The 18,359-nt window shown below is 39.6% G+C and overlaps 1 protein-coding gene across 9 annotated transcripts in view; it reads left to right on the top strand.

Annotated features, from left to right (window-relative positions):
• Window positions 1-14,948, top strand: part of FHIT (fragile histidine triad diadenosine triphosphatase) — a 1,667,781-nt gene extending 1,652,833 nt beyond the window's left edge. For all 9 annotated transcript variants that reach the window (XM_055135669.1, XM_055135666.1, XM_055135667.1 and 6 more), the window contains one exon: window positions 14,672-14,948. The gene's annotated coding sequence lies outside the window, so the exon portion shown is untranslated. The remainder of the gene's footprint in view (window positions 1-14,671) is intronic.
• The last annotated feature ends 3,411 nt before the right edge of the window (window positions 14,949-18,359 follow it).

The following is an 18,359-nucleotide window of genomic DNA, read 5'->3' as shown; positions in this document are numbered from 1 at the left end:
GCATTTGCCTTGCATGCAGCCGACCCGGATTTGATTCCCAGCATCCCATATGGTCCGCTGAACACCACCAGGAGTAATTCCTGAGTGCAAAGCCAGGAGTAACCCCTGTGCATCACCAGATGTGACCCAAAAAAGCAAAAAAAAATAAATATATATGTCATGTTTGGGTGTAGGGCAGTTAATACAGCTAGTAGGATACTTTCCTTGCATGCAGCCAACTTGGTTTTAACCCCCAGCTCCACATCCGGTCCCCTGAACCTCCTATGAGCACATAACCAGGAGTAAGCTTCTGAGCACAGCCAGAGGTGACCCAAAACCTAAAAAGTGAAAAAAGTAATATGTGATGTTTAGCCTAATCTATCTAAATATCACTTTGATATTGATAGAGTTAACATCTATGTTTTATAGCAAGTCTTTGAAACCCAGAAGGCATTTATACTCTTGGCATCTCTCAATTGAAATTAGTCATGATTTTCAGTGCTCATGAACTGCATGTAGCTAGTTGTGCCAGGTTGGACACTGCAGTTGTGGGAAGAGAATAACAGAAGTAGCAGACCCAATTTCTCTCCTGTACTTACTGTTCAATCTTTTCCAAGCTCTTAACTGTATATCCTTTACATAGGCACTATTTGGTACATGCTCAGGATAAATGGTTTTCCATTAACAGTTAACCTTCAGACCTCTCTTTATATCAGTTGAATTTTTTTAGCCTGTGTCTCTGTTTCTCCCATCTCCCATGAGTATAGGGAGGCTTCGGAAGGAAGAACAAAACAAGAAAGGATCCTAGCTCTGATGAGGAAGGGTCTCCCACTTTCCTCCAAGATGTCCCTATTTCCCCCAAAGATGAGGAACTTAATTCCTGTACTCTCTGCCTTCATCAAGAATAGCCAATTAACCATAACAAAAGTCTTTTTCCTTAGAACCTAGAAGCTTCCATATTTTGTAAGCTAAAGACATGAGTTTTTTACATTAAGTATTTACTTTGACTCTTAAAATCATAACAGGCTTTGTTGAAAGATTTCCAGAAACAGACTTCTCCTATATGGGATGCACATGGATAACCTCAAGATAGTATTCTGTCTCATGACCACAGAGCAGACACAGAGTGTCCTTTAACTGGAACTGACCCTGCTAAGTAACGTACTTAGCAATTTCTGCATCTGCACTCTCCTCTTTTGCTGTCTGTAAATGCCTCATCTCCCAATAAGATATTGTCTCAAATCAAGTTCTTGAATTTTGTTCTGGACCCAGACTGAAAGAAAACAAGCTCCATCTGGGACTCTGGGTGAAATAAATCCTGTTTCTAAGACTATGAGAGTGAGTGTTTGGTTCAACCTATTCTGGCATGATTGAAATTCTACAACAGCTCAAGTCCTCACCCACTGAACCATCCAAAGTTGGGTATCTAGAACTCTTGCAGGGCACATTCATATACTTCTGTGTATTTTCAGGAGACCTTCTCTGGGAAAAAACCCTAAGTCCAAAAGTGGGCAGTATTCTATTTATTAAAACTTCATTTTGATTTCCCTACCCTCACTCTTTACAAGAAAGAAAATTAAAGGTTTGGATAATAGGATAGGGGTTACAGCTTACTTGCTTTCTACTGATCTTGGTAAGATCCATGCTACCATATATGGTCCCTCCAGCACTGCCAGGGATTATGCCTGAGCAAATTAGGTATGCTCTCAAACTTCTAACCACCCATCCACCTTTATACCAAGAAAAAACAAATAGAAGAAAGCAAGAGAAAATCTGAGACTCTGAGCATCAACGGAAGGAAGTTTAAAGAACAACATTCTAACAGCTGCTTTAAATAGCAAGATAGGGTGGCCCAGAAAAAAGAAAGAACTTGCCTAGGCAAACACAGTGTCAAAGAGCTATTTACTCTGTTTGAACACACATTGAGATGGATCCACAGAGATATCAGTGAATGGACAGATACTTTATATGGAAGATAATTCACTTTTTGTTTCCTGCTATTTTCATTTTTATTCGAAAAGCTAGAACCTTAGGAATAGTCATCTTTCCATAAGAGCCATCAGAATGCTTTCTCACCAGTTATCAACCCTTTATCTTTTGGTCCCAGGTCATTTTTAAATATAATTCGGGTTAGCATATTTGTAAATTAAAACTTTGTGAAGTAACTGAAGTAGATATCACTTCTAATACTGCCAATTTCATACTCAAAATATATCATTAAAAGTTTTCCATTTTACTCACCAACAAAAATCCCAATAACCCCATCCGTAAATGGGACAAGGAGATGAACAGATATTTCCCCAAAGAAGACAAACTGATGAAAAATGAAAATGGCATATGAAAAAGTACTCACTGTTACTCAAAATTAGGGAAAGGCAAATCAAACCAGTAATGAAATATCATCTCAAACCTGTGAGAATGGGCATGTATCAAAAATTCTGGAAAAAGCTAGTGTTGGATGAATTGTGATGAGAAAGGATTTGCCACCACTGTTAGTGGGAATGTTGTCCAGTTCAACCTTTATGGAAAGCAGTATGGAGTATTTTCCAAAAGACAGGAACAGAACTCCCGTATGATCCAGTTATACCACTTCTTGGTAGTATCCTTAAGACATAAAAACATTCTGGGGACCATATGGGATGCTGGGAATCGAACCAGGGTCGGCCGCGTGCAAGGCAAACGCCCTACCCTCTGTGAGAAGAGTGAGAGGGGTTCTGAGTTCCTTAGGGAAGAGAAATGGGTATATGTACTGATGATGGGTTTGGTGTTGGTATGATATGCATGAGAAACCATTACTAAAAATATTGTAAACCATACAATCTTAATAAATGAAATGAAATATTTTAAGGAACTTTCTTCTGTTTTAGATAAAAGGCCTTACTCCTTGTAATGGATTTATATTCAATGGCCTAATGATTTTCTGGGGATGTGAGGGGGTAGTTTAAGCTTTCATACAAGAGCGAAGAGCCAATTTTGAGTGGTTGGAAAGAAAGATATACAGTAAACACATTAAGCTGTTAAATGTATTGAACCCCAACAAATACTCAATGTGACAATCCTTGAGTACTAGTCTGTAATCCTTTGACAAATGTGTCTTTTATTCAAGCACAGAGTTGTACACACTGCAGACACAAGTGCCATTAATTAAATAACATGCAGCAAACTCTCAGGGCTATTCATTACCAAAGGTAACCTGCTCCATGCTTGGCTCTGAAATTCTCTTATAACAAGAGCGCACAAGTCGAGGGATGAAAGACTACACTGAAGGAAGGTCACCCTCAAAAGCATGATAAGAGGAAGCTGTCAGACACAGTAAATGACAAAGCATGGCTGCCTGTTAGCTTTTCCTTTGCCCCTGTGGAAGGTTTGAAGGAAGGGAAAGTGTTTTCACATTGTGGGAACTTTCTTTTCTCGAAATTAGTTTCTCTCATGAAAGACACAAGTAAATATAAAGTAATCCTTTTTCATTTCAACTGAATCTCAGGGAAAGGTAATACTGGTTGAAGATTTTGAAACAAATAAAACCTGTTCTTCATAAGCTCCATCAGAACAAGAAAGCTGTTTAGGAAGGGTCTTTTGCAGCACAAAGGAAGGGAAGTGGATGTTAATACAAGGAACAGGAAGGACAGATACCTTTCTGGCTACACGTGAGCAGTTAGAAAATATTCAAAGAGTAGCATGAGTTGTCCAGGGTTTGCTTTCTCAACCTCCATACTCCTAGCTTCCAGGCACCCAAACCTAGGAAGTTTCATTTACCATAACATGGTGGGAAAAAAGGTGGATTTTCTGTGGGGTTGCAGTAAATTAATACAGCAACAAGCTTAAGGCATCATTTTTTCATATGTGTTTGCTGTTCTTAGCCTTTGATTTATCTTTCCCAAGAGAAAACTGACAATGCTGAGTCTAGGGTCATAATAAAGGACAGCTGCAAGTTGAGCCCAACCTCACAATAGGAATCTTCATTTCCCCCATTTCCATCCTGGGGTGGGGTGGGACTAGCCCATGACTGCTTCTATGCCCCTCAAGGTAGCAGACATGGAGGACAGGAGAAGGACCTGCTTAACAAGAAGTTCATGAACGCTCTTTCCTCAAGGGAAGTTGTGTTGCTAATCCGCATGTGTGGTGACATGTTGCAGAGGAATCATTTTGAGTTAGAAAATTCGCTGTGAAGCTGCCCTTCTTTTGGAGTTCACTGGAACAGCTCTAGGGCTGTGACTATTACACTTGGGGTAACCCTTTCTGTCTCTGCATGGACATATAATTGCAAGCTTCAGAGATACTCATCAGTGTGACTCTGAGCCACGCTGTTTCCCCGCCCAGCTTCTCCTTTACCCACTTACTGTGAGATTGCCACCAGCAGCTTTTGTAGTTCAATTTCAGAGACCAGATTATTAAGAAAAAGCTGAAAAGCAGAGGTCAGGGGTGCCTGCCCTGAGAAAATTGCTCACCTTGTTTTTGGTTTGAGCAGAATGACTTTCCATGGTTGTGACCTGTATTGCCAACTTGCAAGAAACTCTGAGTTACTTTTTAAAGATGACAGTTGTTAAGAGGAGTTTCTCAGATCTGTTCCAAGACTCCTTTTTGTTGGGGAGTATGACAACTTTGAAACCATTTCTGTGCCAGCTCCAGTGTGAATACAAAACAAGACATGTTATGCAACTCCATGAGCAAGAAATACAATCTTTGAAAACCCAGAGTTCTATCAGTATGCTTCTCTTCACTGTGCAGAAGATAGACAACCTTGCTGAAAGCCAAATATTTGCAGTAGAAACCTCTTTTCAGCATTGATGTTGTTTGGGGGACATTTGGAGCATTTTATTGGGAGCAGATTTTGGAATTGATCAAGGAAATTGATTTGGATCCTCTCATCATCACCCTCAATGATTCCCCTTCAGAGGCACAGTTATACTCCCAATAAATCACCAAGTTCCAGGGGAAAAAAAATCTTTAAAAAAATAATAAAAGAGGAAAAAGCAGAGAGAGGTCTCTTCTTGTGACCACAAAGCTTCCATTTGTACTCTAACAAGTTAGACTGACCATCATCAGCTCATCAGTTCCTCTCCAAGTTCATCTTCCGAAGAAAGGGACTTAGGTGGATTTTTAGCTTCAAAACAAAGGTTATTTTCCTCTGGGGCCAGTGGGACATAGGAGGAATGAACTGTTATAAGGATCTCTTTCCTTTAAATAATTAATAAAAGACATTGCCTTGAATACCTGCAGTAGATTGTTGGCTTTGCTGCAAATAGGGAGTTTTGCCCCGTTTCCATATATAGGAAAACAATAGGAAGCCTGGTAACACCTGCCTGTTCAAAGAGAAATTAGTGTGGTTCAGTTTTGTTCCAGATGGGCCCTTTAGGTATCTCTTTGTATAATCAAACCCCATACTTGTTTGATTATAACAAAAAAAATACCAAAAGGCTTCCCTAAAGGTTTCAGAAAGATATAGGGAAAGACTACACAGTCTGTGTCTGTCACATGAGAAGCCTACCTAACTCCAACTTATGTAAATGTTTTCCATCAGACATCTTTATTGTCTTTTCCAAATTCAAAACTCTTCACTCAAAAAAAAAAAAACTCTATTGTCCAATGCAATGGAGCTTTTACCCTGTATTTAATTCACATTCTTTAAGACAAAGCTCTGATGGGATGCTTCATAATGCTGGTGTCATTTCTCAAACATGGTATTTCAGGAAAAATGAGACAGTCTCAGTTTGTCTGCACAATATTTAGCAGAAACCCAGAGATATCAGAAAAGTACATGTTCATGGGGAATCACTCAAACTTCAGGTATGCTAGGGTCCTGCTGTCTGTTCTTGGAAGCCCACATTCTCTAGACTACTCAGTCCTGATAACTATCTTAACTCGCCTGGTGCAGTTTACTTCCTTAAACAGAGTGGAAGCACCTTAAAAATATAATCACTTGGCCCTGCACTATAGTTCATATCTAAGCTTGTGTGTGATAGGGCACACATCTAGCATGTGCAAGGCCCTAAGTTTGATCCCCAAGCACACCAGAGCCCCTGGAACACTGCTGGGTGTATAGCCTGTGTGCCCCCAAGCACTGCCAGGCCTAAGCTCTTAAATTTCAAGTTTTCATTACCAGTGGTTGGAATGGCCTCAGGCCCTCCAAGTACCACTGGATATGGCCTATAAAAGTTTGTTTGTTTGTTTGTTTTGGGACTATACCAAAACAAGTGCTCAGGGCTTACTCCTGGCTCTGAACTCTGGGATCACTCATGGCAAGACCATATAGAATCCAGATGGGCTATGTGCAAGACAAATGCCCTATCCACTATACTATTGGCCCAGCCTCAAAAAAATTTTTTAAATATAATCACTTACTCTTTTGTACCCTTTTCAGTACCTTGTTTACACTGCAAAGAATACATTTATTGGTATATCCAAATAATCAAACTGTGTAATGGTGCAACTGAAGGAAAATTGACATTCAGACGGATGGACATTTGGGAGAACATGTTATATAGAAACCCCAGCAGAAAGTGGGAAGATACTCCCATTGTCCAGATGAACTCTCTTCAGTAGTAAAGCTGAATTGCTCCTGAATAGCCAAGTACTGACTTTGTTACTTATGGGTCAATTCTGCCTGTTTCCTTCTGGCAATGCAATTCCCAGAATAAATTATGAAACTGACAATAAGAAACTAACATTAACAAGGAGTTAGCAATGTGCTTAGCTCTCCTGTGTTTTATGTGTATTGACCCACCATGTTCTCTCCACAACCCCAGTAATATATGTTGCACATTGCCCAAAGACATACATCTGGGGAATGATGAAGTTAAACTGAGACCTAAGTTTTCATAAACCTGCCATTTTCACTTACCATGCTCTGGCAATGGAAAGCAAATTCTCCTCCTAGAAGTTTCCATGATACTTAGAATAAAGGAATTGCTGAAGACAGAGCCTTAAGAAGCAAGGCAGGGTTTAGATGCCAAAAATGCACAAGGGATGCACTGCAGGAGCTTTGTAAGTAAACCAAAAAAAAAAATCTTTCTCAGCTATGAACAGAGGCATCCATGGAGTTTCAGTAATTACAGGGCAGGTGGTTGTGGGAAATAGCACAAGGGCCACACTCTTCAAAAGATCAAAAATAAAACCAACAGAAATTTCCAGGTCATAAATCTGCCTTTGACAGGCAAGGCAGAGAAGAAGAAAGGGCACATCCATTTTCAGGCCTGCACAGGTGTGTCTGACTCCAAGTCAATAATTGCTCAAGGACAAGGGTGATGATGAATGATGGGGAGGTGACCTGTATGTTAGACAAGCTGGGTGGCACAGGGCACAATAAGGATGATACTACTGTCATCTAGGAATGGGATTGGTCTCTTTCTCTGGGGAGGAGGGGCGCAAACTAGCTGGTATATATACCCTTCTTTCTGCCCTAACATGTAGCAGTGAAACTGGGAGGAGTGGATAATCTCAAGGTCAGATGTGAAAGCTAAGGCAGGAGTGATTGGGGCCTCTTGTCTTCTGTATTCTAGAAAGGAGCAGATACAATTCCCCAGGTCTTTTTCTGACTTTGTTGTAGATTTAATGAAAAAAAATTGTAATGTAAGACTTAATAGGAACTGAGATCACTATTGGAGGCACCTCTGTTTTCACCCAGTTAGGTCTAAGAGGACATCCTTCAACTACATAAAGGAACTGGCATGAAACTAAGTCTTTGCACCTTGGTCAGTTAGTTGTGTGCCCTTAGTCATACTCAAGCCACAAATAACAAGCAACCAGTGAAAAACAAAGGAAATGTCTTAAATTCTGAGGGGACCTGGGGGTTGGGGTCCTGGGGAAGGGAAGTCTATTTGTATCTTTATAATAATGGTTCTCAAAATCTCTTCATGTCACACCTCTAGTTGCCACCTAAGCATCTTCTAGTGCCTTTTCCTTTGGTTTTTGTCCATTAACATGAAATAGAGGCTGTGAAAAAGTTCTCCCTTCCCTTTCTATTTAACTTTCTCTCTCCAATAATTGCCCAGCCTAAAACTCCAAAACAGTGCCCAGCATTTGTCTCAATCCTCATCATACCCATTTTATTGATACCACTAAGTAAGACTCTGAAACTAAGTCTTAATCAAGTTATCCTTTTGAGGTACAGGGAGGGTAGCAGCACTATGAAAGACATTTCTGCGATTAGAAGATTTTTTTTAATTCTCTTTTCAAACTAGATTGAAGGGCAAACTAACCTCCTCACTACAAATTTGTCTATTTGATGAGTGAAAGTGCTTTGTTATAGACCTGACTGAAATACTTAAGGTAACTTAACTTTGGAACAAAGTTGATTCTGTCTACTATATACTCATGCAATAATCCGTTGACTCCAGGGACAGGTATGTCCAATTAATATGAAGTGCTTCTTAAGACCTATAAATTACTGGACTTCTCTACAAGACTGCTAAGTCATAACATGAGAGAGGTAGAAAAAATTTTTGTTTTTATTTTTTAATTTATTCTTTTATTGAATCACCATGTGGAAAGTTACAAAGCTTTCAGGGTTAAGTCCCAGTTATACAATGCTCGAACACCCATCCCTTCATCAGTACACATATTCCACCACGAAGACTCACAGTATACCTCTCCCCCACCTCCCCAGCCCCCCACCCCACATGTGTAACTGGTAAATTTTATGTTACTTTTACTTTACTTTGATAACATTCAATATTTCAGCAAAAAACTCACTATTATTGATTTGGAGTTTCTCCCCCCTAAAGTCGAACTGCTGAAAAGAAAGCATTTGATAATTTGTTTTCCATTGCGAGAATGAAGAGATATGAGGTCGAGAGGACACACTAGCAGCCACACAGCTTTGGATTTCTGTATTTTAGTTATTTAGTAACTAAGTCCAGAGAAATACCTGCCAGAAATTGCATCATTGTAAGCTTGTACCGCTCAGCTACTTTATATTTCACATATGAGTGCAATCTTTCTATGTCTGTTTCTTTCTTTCTGACTCATTTCACTCAGCATGATACTTTCCATGTTGATCCACTTATATGCAAATTTCATGACTTCATGTTTTCTGACAGCTACATAGTATTTCATTGTGTAGATGTACCAGAGTTTCTTTAGCCAGTCATCTGTTTTGGGGCACTCTGGTTTTTTCCATATTGTGGCTATTGTAAACAGTGTGGCAATGAACATAGAAATACAGATGTCATCTCTACTTTACCTTTTTGCATCTCCAGGATATATGCCCAGGAGTGGTATTGCTGGGTCAAATGGAAGCTCAATTTCTAACTTTTTGAGAATTGTCCATATTGTTTTCCAAAGGGGCTGAAAGAGTCGGCATTCCCACCAGCAGTGAAGGAGAGTCCCTTTCTCCCCACATCCACGCCAACACCGGTTGCTTTTGTTTTTTGGGATGTGGGCCAGTCCCTATGGTGTGAGATGATATCTCATTGTTGTTTTGATCTGCATCTCCCTGATGATTAGTGATGTGGAACATTTTCTCATGTGTGTCTCTCAGCCATTCAGATTTCTTCTTTGGGAAAGTTTCTGTTCATTTCATCACCCCATTTTTTGATCGGGTTGGCAGTTTTCTTCTTGTGAAGTTCAACCAGTGCATTGTATATCCTTGTTATCAACCCTTTATTGGATGGGTACTGCATAAATATCCTTTCCCATTCTTAAGATTGTCTTTGTATTTTGGTCACTGTTTCTCTTGAGGTGCAGAAGCTTCTTAGTTTGAGATGGCCCCATTCATTTATCTCTGTTTTCACTTGCTTGGCCAGTGGCGTGTCAGCTTTGAAAATACCTTTGGCTTCAATGTCATAGAGGGTTTTGTCGACCTTGTCTTCAATGTACCTTAGAGATTCTGGTCTGATGTTGAGGTCCTTAATCCATTTTGATCTGACTTTTGTACAGGGTGATAGGTGGAGGTCTAAGCCCATTTTTTTGCATGTAGCTGTCCAGTTTTGCCAGCACAGTTTGTTAACCATGTTTTCCTTGTTCCACTTCACATTTCTTGCTTCCTTATCAAAGATTAGATGATCGTATATTTGGGGGTGTGTGTCAGAGTATTCAACCCTGTTTCATTGGTCTGCAGCTCTGCCTTTGTTCCAGTACCAAGCTGTTTTAATGACTACCGCTTTGTAGTAGAGTTGGAAGTTGGGGAGGTTGATTCCTCCCATTTTCTTTTTCCCAAGAATTGCTTTAGCTATTCGTAGGGGCTTATTGTTCCATATGAATTTCAGGAGCACTTGCTACGTTTCTTTGAAGAATGTCAAGGGTATCCCTATAGGGATCACATTGAATTTGTACAATGCTTTGGGGAGAATTGCCATTTTGACAATATTAATTCTTCCAATCCATGAGCAGGGGATGTCTTTCCATTTCCTCATGTCCTGTTTTATTTCCTGAAGTAGCCTTTTGTAGTTTTCATTATACAAGTCTTTTGCCTCCTTTGTTAAGATGATTCCGAGGTACTTGATTTTTTGAGGCACAATTGTGAATGAGATTGCTTTTCTCATGTCACTTCCTTCTCTCTCATTATTTGTATGTAGGAAAGCCATGGACTTTTGGGTATTGATTCTATAGCCTGCAACTTCAATATATGAGTCTATTGTTTCTAGGAGTTTTTAGGTTTTAAGTAGAGGTTTTAGGGTTCTCTAGGCATAGTATCATATCATGTGCGAATAGTGAGAGCTTGATTTCTTCCTTTCATACATGAAGCCCTTAATATCTTTTTCTTGCCTAATCGCTATTGCAAGTACTTCCAGTACTATATTGAACAGAAGTGGAGAGAGTGGGCATCCCTGTCTCGTCCCTGTTCTCAGAGGGAAGGCGCTTAGTTTTTCCCTATTGAGGACGATGCTTGCCATAGACTTGTGATTAACGGCTTTGACTATATTGAGGAAGGTCCCTTCTATACCCATTTTGGCGAGCATTTTCATCATAAATGGGTGCTGGATCTTGTCAAATGCTTTCTCTGCATCTATTGATATGATTATATGATTTTTATCTTTTCTTTTGTTGATATGATGGATTATGTTGATTTATTTCTGGATGTTAAACCATCCTTGCATCCCCAGGATGAATCCCAATTGGTCGTGGTATATGATCTTTATGATGAGTTTTTGAATTCTATTTGCTAATATTTTGTTGAGAATCTTCGCATCTATGTTCATCAGGGATATTGGCCTGTAGTTTTCTTTTTTTGTGGTGTCTTTGTTTTTGGTATTAGGGATATATGAGCCTCATAGAAACTGTTTGGGAGGGTTTCTGTTTCTTCAATTTCCTGGAAAAGCTTGAGAAGGACTGGCACTAGGTCCTCTTTAAATGTTTGGAAGAACTCTCTAGTGAATCCGTCTGGACCTGGGCTTTTGTTTTGGGGAAGACTTTTGATTACCATTTCAATTTCCTTAATGTTAATTGGACTATTCAGGTACTCCAGGTCTTCTTGGTTCAGCCTTGGAAGATTATAGGAGTCGAGGAATTTATCCATTTCTTCTTGGTTCTCTTGTTTCATGGCATACAGATTTCCGAAGTAGTCTCTGATGATCTTTTGAATTTCATTGGTTTCTGTTGTGATGTCCCCCTTTTCATTTCTGATTCAGCTTATAAAGGTTCTCTCTCTCTCTCTTTCTTTGTGACTCTTGCTAGTGGTTTATCAATCTTGTTTATTTTCTCAAAGAACCAGCTCTTGGTTTCATTGATCTTTTGGATTGTCTTTTGCGTTTCCCTGTCATTAATTTCTGCTCTAACTTTTATTATCTCTTTCCTTCTGCCTGATTTGGGCTCCTTTTGTTGGTCCTTTTCTAAGGTTTTGAGCTGTGAAGTCAAGTTATTTATGTGAGTCCTTTCTTCCTTCCTGAGATATGATTGCAGAGATATAAATTTTCCCCTTAATACGGCTTTAGCTGCGTCCCACAGGTTCTGGTAGCTCATGCATTCATTCTCATTTGTTTCCAGGTACCTTTTGATTTCTTCCTTGATTTCCTTCCTGACCCACTCATTGTTCAACATCGAGCTATTTAATTTCCAGGTGTTTGATTTGGTTTTCTGCATCTGTCCACGATTAACTTTTATCTTCAGTGCATCATAGTCTGAAAAGATAGCTGGTACAATGTCTATCTTGTTGATTCTGTTGAGGTATGCTGTGTGGCCCAGCGCATGGTCTATTCTGGAAAATGTCCCATGTGCACTGGAAAAGAATGTGTATTCCTTTTTTGGGAGATATAAAGCCCTTTATAGATCTATTAGTCCTCTCTCTTGTATTTCTTCCTTCAAAGTCAGTATTTCCTTGGTGAGTTTTGATCTTCTTGATCTGTCCAGAGGTGATAGGGCAGTGTTGAAGTCTCCAACTACTATTGTGTTGCTCACAATGTCCTTCTTAAGGTCTGTTAGCAGCTGTTGTAGGTATTTAGCTGGTCCCTCATTGGTTGCGTAAACGTTTAGGAGTATAATTTCTTCCTGATGTACCTATCCTGTGATTAATAAAAAGTGGCCTTCATTATCCCTTCTAATCTTTTTCAACCTGAAGTCTATGTTGTCCAATACTAGTAAAGTCACCCCAGCTTTCTTGAGGGACTTGTTTGCTTGCAGGATTGTTTTCCATCCTTTGACTTTGAGTCTGTGTTTGTTTGGCTATTCACATGTGTTTCTTGCAGGCAGCAGAATGTTGGGTTGAGTCTCTGAATCCATTTTGCCAGTCTGTGTCTCTTAATTGGTGAATTTAGACCATTGACATTAAGGGAGATTATTGTTATGGGATTTTGCGCCATCTTTGTGTAAGGGTTTGTTGTGCTTGTAGGGGTTCTTCTGTCTTACAATAGCCCCTTTAATGCTTCTTTTAGGTTTGGTTTTGAGTCTATGAAGTTCCTGAGCTGTTGTTTGTCCCCAAAATAGTGTATGATTCCTTCGAGTTTGAATGAGAGTTTAGCCGGATAAAGTATTCTTGGTGAAGCATTCATTTTATTGAGTTTTTTCACTATATCCCACCATTGCCTTTGGGTTTGGAGGGTTTCCTCTGATAGATCTGCTGTGAATCTAAGGGGTGCTCCTTTGTATGCGATTTCCTTCTTTGACCTCGCTGCTTGCAATAATGTGTCTCTCTGGATGACGTCCATCATTGTAACTATGATATGTCTTAGGGTTTTTCTGTTAGGATCTCTTTTAACTGGCACCCTTCAGGTGCCTTGAATCTGGATGCCCGCATTGTCCAACTCTGGGAACTTTTCAGCAATGATTTGTTTGACTGTGTTTTTTTCGTTGGGGTTGGTTCCCTGTCCTTCTGGTACTCTAATGATTCTAATGTTGTTGCTCTTGAAATCATCCCCTAGGACTCTGATTCTGGTTAGAGCTATTTTGAGGTCTCTTGCCATGGTTTGTTGTTGCCTGTAGGTTTCTTGCATCTCATCTTCAAGCATATTGATTCTGTCTTCTGCTGCAGTCATTCTATTGTTGAGGGCAGCCAGAGAGTTTTTGATTTCATGTACCGAATCCTTCATTTCTTTTTGTAGGTTTTTTATTTCTGCTCTCATTTCTTCCCGTATTTTGTCGGCTGTCTGTTGCGTTGTTTCTGCCAGGTCCTCCTTTAAGTTGTCAATCTTTCCATTGAGTTCCTTGAACATCTTGAGGATCTCAACTCTGAATTCTTTATCAGAGAGCTCAAGTTTGTAGGAAATGCCAATTGAGGTTTCTGGACTCCTTTCATCGTCCTCTGCTTGCAGTGGGGATTTGCGCTGTTTCTTCATGTTGTGGTGGTGGTATGGAAGAGGGACCTTGAAGATGAGTATCCCTGTTCCCTCTTGTTGCGAAAAAAGATTGTGGATAGGCTCAGTCAATGGTGGTTGCCTTTTTATTTCTCCCGTCTAGAACCTGGCCTCCCACTGAGATGTTCCTTCACTCCTTATGTGAAGTCTTGTGTTTTATTGTCCTACTGCTTAGGAATAGCTAGGATGTTAGTCTTGGACACGGTGTTGAGGAGACTATCTGCCACTGTGTAAGCGTTGGCCGGCTGGAAAAGAGGCCACACCCACTTTGCCTAGCCCACGCCTCTGACAATTTGGCCGCGCCCCTTTCCAACATCCGGACAGCTGGTCAGAGGGTTGGGGGTGGTGTGCCGGCCACTCAGCCAGCAGTCCAGAGGGGAGGGAAGCCTGGGGTGCTCAGGGCCGAGGAGCAGGCTGGGTCAGTCTTTGTTTTTAATAGAATGATTCTGACAGGAGACCATGTTTACAAACTTAGCATTACCAAATTAACAAGGTCTGGATTGGTTCCATTTGTCCATAAGTCTTGTGTCAACAAAATAGATTAAGAGATCACAAAGCTGACTTCTGGGCAATGGGCCATGGACAGAAGCTATGGAAAATGATAGGAGGACAGAGATATAGTGCAGGGGGTAGAGATGCTTACCCTATATGGGGCTGACCTTGGTTAGATCTCCACCACCACATAAGATCCTGATCAGGAGTGAAGAGCTTAAGAGTAGCTTGATATAGCCAAAAATCACACACACACACACACACACACACACAAATAGAAATCATGGGGAGGCAGGAAGTACAGGCATCAGCACCTAGTTCACACAATCTGTTTACAACTGAACAGCTTCTTATAAAATGCTAATGGCAATCAAACAGATTAGCGGTAAACAAACTTACATTGTGTTTATGGTCATGACTCAAAAGGTGCTCTCAGTTTCAACTAAATGTCTGTTTTTATGTTCTGTCATTTCCAGGCATGCAAGTAACTTGAACAAATCCCAAGGCATAAGGAAACAGGCCTCATTCTTTAGGACTGCCACACTGGAAATGAAGCTAAGCTGACTTTATTATACCCCACGATTCTGCAACCTTTTGTGAAGCATTTTATTATACTTGTGGAAGCTATCAGGGTTATGGTTCAATCATGATGACTGACAGGCTAACTTCAAAGCACCAGCATCTGCTGCCCTTGCACAACCCTTGCCTATGTACTTAGAATAAACCTGTTTCTAAATTGTTCCTTGCCTGGATGAAAATAAAATGGTAGTTAAAATATTCTGTGTGTTGGCTAACTTTAAAATGGATAATTTGGGGCAATTAAAAAAAAAGGCACAAGTAAGAAAATTGATTTCAGAACTATTGTACATTCCTGTAAACCAAAGATTTGGTAAAGCAGAGATAAAGATTTAGAGTTTCCACTTTGGGAAGAAAATAAAAGAGGAAGGGTACCATGTTTTGTTCCTGGTAGTCTCAGACTGGTTTGGGTACAAAGGCAGGGTGAAAGCACTTAAGATGGAAAAATTATTCTTAGGAAAATAATAGACATGCAAAGATATGGTCAGACACCTTACACGAAACTGTTTTAGTTGAGGGCATATAAGGGAATGGAAAACACAATGGAGCCTGGTTTCAGAAGCAAACTCCTTGGTCTACATAGTTTATTTAAGGGAAGTAGGCTTCTCCTTTCCACTGGTCTATTAATAACAGGAGGGGTTAGACTTTATGGAGAAAAATAAAACTCATCAACAGTATTGCTATAAAGAAGCAGGATTGTTTTTAAAAAAGCAGATATTTCTTTTTCATAAAAAGAATCTCTTTTGGCTTATGGACTACTTCCTGACCTCAACTCCATTACCAGCTTAAAGCATGCTAGCATTTTGTGACTGTTGTAACAAATTGCCAGCATAAAACAACAGAAATATATTATCTCAGCCTGGAGTGGAGAATTTCAAAATTCAGCAAGACTTTGCTCCCTGGCAGAGGCTATGGAAGAATCTCTCCTAACTACTAGCAGCTACTAGCAGCCGCTGGCTGTAAATGGCGTCCTTAGCACCACTGTAGTCTCTGACTCTAACTGTACACTCTTCTTTCATATGTTTGTTCCTAATATGCACACTCTTATTAGATCTAGGGCTCCCACTGATAATTAAAAATGATGTAGAGAAGACCCTAATATCCTTTACTTAATTATATCCACACAGACCCTTTTCAAAACAAGATAGCATTTACAGGTTATAGGATTTGCTATGGACATATTTTTGAGGAGAACACCATTCAACCAAGAGCTTAGGATTCAATGGTCTTTGAATGTTTCTGACTCAGTATAATCCAGTATAAGACTTAGTATACCCAGAAAACAACATACTTTAAATCTCCTTTTATATATTTGCTGAAGACATAATAGTTGACAATGATTATTAGTAGCTTAAAACTGAAGCCCTCTTGTTGTCAAGTTGAGTTTGGGAGTTTCTTTCTTAATTAAAGTTAAAATGCACTCTAATCTGAACAGGATGTTTTTAAAAGATGAAATATAATGGAGGGTAAATGGCAAACACCTTCAAAGAATTTGTGATACTCCAAATATTAACCTTATCCCCACCAGATTTAAAAAAAAAAAGGACTCTATTTCCTTTTTTAAGAATTGTTTTGGGGCCACACCCAGTGATGCTCAGGGCTACTCCTGGCTCTGCACTCAGGAATCACTCCTGGTGATGCTCAGGGGACCATCTGGGGTGTCAGAGATGCCCACATCAACCGTATGGAAGGTAAGTGCCCTACCCATGCTATTTTCTTTCTGGCCCCTCTATCTCAATTTTAATAGCAAATGTTACCAGAATGCTTGTCCTCTGCACCCTAAAATTATTCAACATTTCACTCATTGACTTTCAATCACACAAATGAATAGTCACTACTAGAACAATTAGTTGAGACATACTGCAAGCCTATCTTCAGTATTTTTTTCCTACTTTGTCTATGCAACTCAGACCTTACAGAAGTCACAGTTCTCTCTGTCTGCACTTGTATAGCACAATTTTACTCTCTTGCTCTAACTCTGCCATAATTAAGTTGTTGGTACAGATGGCCAGTCCCCAAACCCTATTTCCATGCAAGCTTCATGACCCCAGGCTTATCTGGAAGGTACCATATCCCAACAAGGACTATTTACAATGCTTTTTAACAGATGTTTTATGAACTAACCAAATCTACTGATACCAATGTGGGAGAAAACCAACTACTATTTCCATTTGCTAAAGTGGGTTTAGTCTGCATGGAGAAAATCCAAAATGCAATGAATAACAATGTTTAATCAAAAAAAATGTCCTTGGCAAAAACCTTTTTCTGATTTCTTCTTCTGAACAAATGTTCACTAGACAGATGCTGTTCTTTCAAGGGTTGGAGAGTTACTAATTTTATGGTCAACTATGGATAACTGGATATGTGTATGGGTTCATTTCACTGTGTTTGTCAAATAATCACAGCACAGCCACCACTTTTTGTATTGACAATATTTTGAAGGAAGCTGTGCCTTCTGTTTATGTTAATGTTTTCACTTTTCATACTGTAGACCCATTCCTTACTTTATTGTTACACCTGCAATCAAAATTTAAATGATCAACAAGAATACAACTCCATTTTGGGGGGAGAGACACTTCAAAGGATCGGCCCCTGTGATATCTTCACCACAATTAACCCAATCATTAGAAAAATATTCTCAAACACCAACAGTTATTACCAACAAGGTGATGGAGCTATGTAGTACCATCAAGCAATAATCTGACTTATCTTTCCTTCAATCCAAGCTTCACACTATAGTATGAACATATATCTACTTCTCTCAATGGATTGTATTTGTTGATTTGAACTTGCCCAACATGTTGGTGAAAGAAGGAAATAAAATTCAGTATGTAAGCATGAGGGGGGCTGGAGTGATAGCACAGCAGGTAGGGAGTTTGTCTTGGATGCGACCAACCCAAGTTCAATTCCTCATCCCTCTCGGAGAGCCTGGCAAGCGACTGAGAGTATCCCACCCACATTGCAGATCCTGGCAAGCTCCTCCTCGAGTATTCAATATGCCAAAAACAGTATCAACAAGTCTCACAATATAGATGTTACTGGTGCCTGCTTGAGCAAATCGATGAACAATGGGACAACAGTGATATAGTGCTACAGTGCTACAGTGCTATGCATATATACAGGCATACAAATGTTATTTTATTTAATGTATACAAATCCCTATATAATATATATGAAATTTAGACTACAGTTATTTAAGTTCACAAAGTTGAAGTCCAATTTGAATTTAAGACCCATGTTCTTTGGCCAAGGATTTTCAGCAAATTTAACAATTACTATTTTCAGTCTTTCTCTTCAATTGTCTATCAAGCTGGCAGGTTAGTTCTTGCACTGATATTCAAAGGGAAAGGGGTTGAAGGTAGTTAAGGGAAGTCAGGGGATGTCCAAACATTCTTAAAAGAAGAGCATCCCTTTATCCATGTAAATGAAGGCAAGTAATGACATTTTCATGACTTAATAATCTATGGAAAATTTGTTACTGAAAATGCTTTCTATGACTGTGAGGCAAATGTGCTGGCAAAAAGGTTAATGATTACCTAGTCTGGAAATTTAACAATGTAAGATAATTAACATGTAATTTCTTAGTTA

The sequence above is a fragment of the Sorex araneus genome, chromosome 4 (genome assembly GCF_027595985.1).
Source record: "Sorex araneus isolate mSorAra2 chromosome 4, mSorAra2.pri, whole genome shotgun sequence".
Classification (NCBI taxonomy): Eukaryota; Metazoa; Chordata; class Mammalia; order Eulipotyphla; family Soricidae; genus Sorex; species Sorex araneus.
The sequence above is the reverse complement of the archived record's forward strand: the minus strand, read 5'-3'. Positions and strand labels throughout refer to the sequence as shown.